We start from the raw sequence: 6961 nt of genomic DNA on the forward strand, positions 1-6961 counted from the left end.
CATTTCAGATTCGAAGCGGATATCCACGAATTAAATTTAGAGAGGTATCCTCGCCAGCTAACTAGCAGTTCCTTACTGCCCCCGCGACCCCTGCTTTTTTATCACCTTGTCGACGATAAATTCCTCTTCTCGCAAATTTTTGCTCACCCTCGCTAGTTCCTGCTCGTAGAATATTCCGTCTATAACTTCACCCGATAGATCGCTCAATTCGTATACCCGCGGCTCTCGCCATGCGAGAACGCGATGAATTTGAAATATTTCCTCGCTCTAATTCGCCTCGTATCCTTTCTCGAAGGTGTTTTTCGCCCTACTGATTCACACCAGATCACCCGCCGCGTATTTAGCCTTTCATTTACGAACTCCCCCTTTGCGCTCGTATCGTCGTTTCGTATTTTCGCGCGCGATGCGAACGTAACACTCGCCGGCTGCATCAAAGTGGCGGAATGACGGGTGTGATTGTAGGCGCGCACGATATCCTACAAAATATCGATGTAACGATGCGTATTTCGATGAGTAAAATAACGCCACATTCGTTCCTTGAACGTTCTATTGAAGTGCTCGATTACGGCGGCTTTGACATCTGGATTTCAAGTCACGCGAAAGCGTATGCCCTTTTCTTTCAAAAAGTTTTGAAAGGGACGCGCGAGGAATTCTTTTCCTTTGTCGCTCTGTAGATACGCTGGTAGCCGTCTCTCGCTCCTCGAGAGCACGCGCCGGAGTGCCGCCGTCACGTTAACGCTTGTTTTGTCACGTATCGCTTTCACCCAGACGTACTTGCTGAGCACATCGATAATCGTGAGCAAGTAGCAGTAGTCATCGTTGTAGTTCTTGAGACTGCGAAGCTCGATCAAATCGGCGATCCCACACGTCGTCGATATTCGTCACGTTGTAGTGTAAGCGGGGAAATTTGCGTTGTATTGGTCTGTGTAGCGTGTACGCGTCTTGTGGCTCGAGCCAACTAATAATTTCGTTTTAATTAAAATCCAGCTCGGCGGTGTGCGAAAGATTTTCCACGGCTGAAAACCCCGCATAGTGTGTGGGATTATAGTATTTTTCCAGCCCCGTCATTCCAAAAGCTTCCAATCCAACAATCGCCTTTTCCTTGCAAATTTAGAATCTCTGTCACTTACGCACGTTTTATTCTTCTTGCTGTTGCTGGATATAAACACCTCGTTATCCCGTTTCTCTTCTAACGGTGTCTCATCGGATCTGTGTTTACCCGCTGCTACCCTTGTCCCGGGAAAAGTTACGTTTTTATGCGACGACGACGACGGGCCTTCAAGGATATGCGCGTTACTGTCCAAAGGTTCCCTGAGATTCCAATTTAACGGAAAGCTGGTTTTGTTCTTGTTACCGTCGCCGGATATAAACGCCGAGTATCTCTCATCGTCGCGTTCATCTTCGAGCGATGCTTCGTCGAACGCGCGTTTATCCATTTGCGCTTTCGCTCTTGGAATAGGGGTGCTACTACGTGCCGCTAAATCATCGGGAATAGAAACGCTATCGTGCAAAGGCGATTCTTCGGTGAAAATATGACGAATGCTCTTCTCTCGTAATTCGAGATTTCCTACGAATTCGGGAGGAGTAGCTATATCGCGCAATAGTCGAGCGAATCGGCCTTTCCCTGTCGCTTTTAAGGTTTTCCGCTCGCGTACCGCATTGTTCACAAGTTCGACAATGTTCGTTCCCTTTAAAGCGTTTCCGTCTATACTCACGATCCCTTATCTGTCCCAGCTTATTCTAACGGGCACCGCCACATCGCGTAAATGTCGCAGCAACTTGCGCGCTTTAGCGCGATAACTTTTCGGGATTTTATCCAGTATTCCTCTGATGCTTTTCTGCTCGCTGCGACGTCCTCGACGGGGAGCTTCGCCGACAGGGCGACTCAATGCGCTCACGTTATCTTCATCGATACGCACTTCCGACAGTGCGTCCGCTTCCCTCGTCGTCTCTGACGACGACGACGATCAAGCTCCGGTTCGTCATCGAGGACGTTGTCGTTTCCGTATCTTGCATCGTCTTCGGAACGAATGTTTTCGGTATCGTCGCCGTCGTTGCTAACGCCAGCGTTTTCGCTCGTTTGTTGATTTTTTTTCTTCCTCTCGAAAAAAATGTAGGTAATGTTGAAGCGCTTCTCTGTACAATTCCCATTTCTCGCAATCCGACATTGTTAAATCGAGAATTCGTCTCATATCGGCATCGAGTCGCGACAAAACGGTTCCCGGAGTGCGTACGGTAATTTCACCGGATCCCACGTCGTTATTCGACAAAACGGCGGAAATCACGGATTGTTGCTGCAACTGCTGCTGCATTCTCGCGAGATTTTCCGCAGAAACCAAAACCATCTTTCTAGCTCTTTCCATGATACATGCGAGCGCGCGCGCGTTCGATTTAATTAATTTCGCGGCCTACCGATAACGCTGGATAGAATAGCACCGAGTATAGGTCCAATCAGGTAAGGCAAGAATCCTCCTCTTTGCACGATAAATTTCCTCTTGGCTTTCAAATTAGCGCGTTTACTCGCGTTTACTCGCGTTTACTCGCGATATTCTGCAGTGCTGATTTGTACCTGGACAAACGACTTTTTTTCCCTGGTCGAGCAGTACGTTACCTCTGAGAGTGTTGAAAGCGCATTCGCAGATACAGGCGATGAAATCGTTACCCGCGCAGCGTAAGAAGGAGGTCCGCTCTTTCTTCGTTAAATAGCACAGTGATTTCAGAAGGCAGACGTTTTTCCGGCCTATGGTGCGACACGCGATACTCGTCGCTCTATCACTACTCCTGCGTTTCGATGTCATCGCGAAGACGCGACTGTCGCGATTCGGGTGAGCGTGCAGAGTTTTATACGAGATTTCCCGAAGATCTACGCGGGACGTAAACATAATACGCATTATCCGTGGGGAAGATGCACGTGCGAAATCGATATTCGTCGGGAGTGGACTGTTTCAAATCGAGCAGCAAATATCCGTGCGCTCGCGAAGTAGCGTCGTGATACGCCTCTTCCAGAAACTTCGGATCATCCGGATAAACTTGACGCGTCAAGTGGCGAATTTGAGCGCGATCGCGAGGATTTTTGAATACCACGATGTAATTGTTGTTGAGAAAAATATCCCGCTATTCGCGGCCTTGATGAAAGAGATTTTGGGAAATCAATATAACGTTGAGGTTCTTGTGATGACTACCTTTTGTGAACAAATCCACAATCACGTCGCACGAGGACGATTCCCTCATAAGATCGTCGATTATCACTAATTTCGCGCAAAGCGGATCGTGCGAGTAATCATCGGGGCGGGGTAAACCTTCGCGAAATTCGATTATATTTCCCTTCGCGCGCTTTCCGATGTCGCACGATGCCGCCCCGGACTTTTCGCGGCGGTACAACGAATCTACTTCTGCTGCAGTTGACGATAGGCCTCCTGCCACTCCGCGTAATAAAACAAAATTCTTTCGAAACGGACATCGGACATGGCGAACAAATGGCGAAGAAAAGTCTTCACGAAGATCGTTTTACCGCATCCCGTCGGACCGCAAACGATCGACGTCCAAGGATGCCTTCAGCGCACGTCCATGTCGCGCGAATAAACGGTCTCCGCGCACTACTCTGGGAATGAAAAAAGATTGGCTCACGAGCGCGGATTTATATCTTGAATCATGCGACGGTGGGCTAGCAAACGCTCGCGGAGGGATCCACGCGGCGGCCACGGCGCTCGCGTCAGCGTACATCCGCGGGGGACGCGCGCCTCAGCGAGCTCTTTCCCGCGGCGCGACGCGGGTCGCGCCGCCGTGAGCGAACTTCTTCACGCGACGCGCAAAAGCTTATTTAGCGCTGAAGGGGGAAAGATACAGCTCGTATCCCCCAGTGCTAAAGCCGCGATTGTTGAGCTTATCGCGTTGGAACAAGCGATATTTCTCGGTTCGCGCTCAGCCGGGACATTTTATCCTCTTGTTTGAAAGTTACTTCTATTCGCCACTTAAACGTCGCGCAAGAAATTGTTTCGCACGCACGCTTAAAGCCTAGAGATGGGGGAGAAATGGGGAGAGGGAGTGTAAATATGCATAAGAACAAAACCTATTTAAAAAGTTTTTATTTTTTACATTCGTCTTCGCTGCATATAAAAGTCCTTATTTTTTAAAGTATAATGCGTAAAATTTACGTTCATCTTTTTACAGGAGGACTAAACAGACGTGTATATTTCGTATATTTCGCAGTTTTTATATTTTTCTTATATTTTACAGTTTTTACATTTTTCTTACCTTAGGAATAATTTTAAAATCTTACGCAGCAAATAAGTAAAACAAAGGAGAGAGAAATATATATCGCTATTCGCTGGAAACGTAACCGTATGGTACGGAGTATCCGTTATTGTTAAAATTACGTTTTAGTAATACGGACATGCAGGACTTTGTCTCGTCTCTTGTGACGATGTCCTGAAATACGGGGGAGCGGTGCACTTGGACATGGTGCATTTGGACACAGCCAATCACAGCACCGTGTGATTAGAGACATTTGTAGGGTCCCTTGGAACAGCGACTTGTGATTGGACTGTGTCCAATTGCCCCGTGTCCAACTGATATACACCCGAAATACGGTGCGTCAAATCGCGCTAAATCGCAGTTTTATCACGGATTTATCCTCGTTCGTCTCTTCTCCCCTCTTTAACTTTTCGTCGACTAGTAACAATGATTTAATAGAACTGAAATTAAGCACGCGAGAATTTTCAAAATTCAGGGTTATTTCCTTTACTTTGCAAATTTCTTGCGCGCGTCCTTCACCTGTGCGAACGACGTAAGCGTAAAATTTCGGGCCGGCGGATACAAACGTCTCGATGTAGCTATCGAGGCCGAAACTCTCGAGTTCGTCCGTCATATCGCCCAAAAAATTCCCCGTACGCGTCTCGTACTCGTCGGGATCACTGGTGCTCAAATATATACACGAATCGGTATCGTAATATAACACGCAACTTTTCTGAATACGAATATATATTTAATCGGGCTAACGCCGTGGTGTAAGCGGCTATCGCGACGCTGTTCAGCGGCGACGGCTTCCCTCCTCATTCGCCACGAAACATATATCACCTCGTCGTTTACGGGCAATACATTTGTTATTTCGTGCTCTGGACTCGTGAGCAGTGCTGTGAAACTCTCCCACGTTCTAATGATCTCGGTATTCGGTAGATTGGAGCGTTAGCCGAATTTACCCCAGAAGAAGTTGAGACAGAGCTTCGCGACCGAGCGCAAGCCTGGATTCGGTGAGATATTCACCTTGTTAAGGACAATACCCTCCACTTTCTCGTATTCGCGCAGATACCGATTCGTGCCGCCTTCGTTATCCGCGCATTCGTTTGGCCAGCCGCTGGCCTCTTGCTTCAACTGCAGAAAGCAGTTGATATATTCGGCGAACAATCCCTCCCCGCCGCGTACCGGATCGTATTGCGTGATTTCGTAGTTCCATATTTCGCTCACGCTCGTGACGCGATAACCTTTCTCGAAAGCTTTGCATAACTCGCAAGACACCCACGAGTCTTCGAATTCGCGATCGGCAGGGTCATCGTGCGTATATGCGGTCTGAGAAAATTTCTCGCAGCAGCTGCGGTAGAGCGCGAATAGCAATTCTCCGTTCACGCGATAAGGGAGTACCGGATGGAAGAGATCGCGCGGCGCGAGTACAACCTCTATTCGCATCCTTGGAGACACGAATGCCTCCAAAGGAAACGCTGACCTTCCTATCGTTAAAATATTTCGATGGCAGCCTAGACTCTTCCAGGACGAGTGACCACCAGACATTGTCGAAGGCACCAGCTATGTCGAAGAGCAGCGCAAAGACATATCTCCGCTCAGAGGCGGATCGATTGGCCGTGCTTTCGCAGTCTATACGTATTGAACAAGCCGCATCGAGATCAAGCCAGCTTTTGCCCTTTTGCTCTACGAGAGGTTCTGTCCTCGCTGAGCTGGCCTTAGGACACCTGCGTTATTCTTTGACAGATGTGTCGCCCCAGTCAAATTTTTCGCCTGGCAGTGTCCTCGAATCGGATCACGCGGGAGTATTAACGGCGACCGGCCGAAGCCTCACGCCAATCTTACACGCTTGGCTCTAGAACACCATGACCGCCGGGACGTAAGCCCTCGGGACACGCGTCCGATGCAACTCAATGATCGTGTCCTCCTTCGACCTTCCGTCCATGAAGCCGAATTGCCGATCGGAGAGTCTCCCCCGCGCCATCGACGTCCGGTCGAGTCGTTTCTTCAAAAGATTCTCAAAGAATTTCCCTACAACGAAAAGGAGACAAATGGATCTGTAAGATTTTGGGTCCTTCGCGTCCTTGTCCTCGCCCTTCAGGAAGACTAAGTGAGCCCTCCTTCCAGATTAAGGGAAAGACGTTCCATTGGAGGCACCCGTTGAAGAGCCTAACAAACTGACCGGGGATTACCTTGATAGCGGCCTTCAGCACTGCGACCTCGACGAGGTCTAGGCCAGGCGCCTTCCTGACTTTCAGGGTTTTCGCGACAGCGACAATTTCTGTCTCCGTGAAAAGCGGGGCATCATCGCCGTCGGGCACGATGAACGCGCTTTCCCTGATTTCACGCTGCTTCGGCGTGTCCTCGTTCTCCCAGTCATCTGGGACGTGCACCTCTAGCAGGCGCCTAGCAGTCTCCTCTAAGGTGTTAGTCGAGGAGCCATCCTCGCGGCAGAGGCTGCTGAGCACTTTGTCTACTCGAGGCTTCCGAGCCTCGGGTTTGTACATGAATCCCCATGGCTCCGAGTTTCCCACCTCCATCAGGAATTTTCGCCAGTAGGTATAGTAGGCGGGTTCTAACCCATAGTCCTCCGAGGGGGGGTGAGGGACGGGGGCACCGTGGGCGGAGGGGTATGACGTCACGGGGGTATGGCGTCACCGCGGGGGGGGGATATGACGTCACCGCGGAGGGGGGTATCAGCAGTCGGTAATTCGGGGGGGGGGGG

Source organism: Odontomachus brunneus, unplaced genomic scaffold (genome assembly GCF_010583005.1).
Source record: "Odontomachus brunneus isolate Ranch 3 - 2012 unplaced genomic scaffold, Obru_v1 Obru_scaffold_316, whole genome shotgun sequence".
NCBI lineage: Eukaryota > Metazoa > Arthropoda > Insecta > Hymenoptera > Formicidae > Odontomachus > Odontomachus brunneus.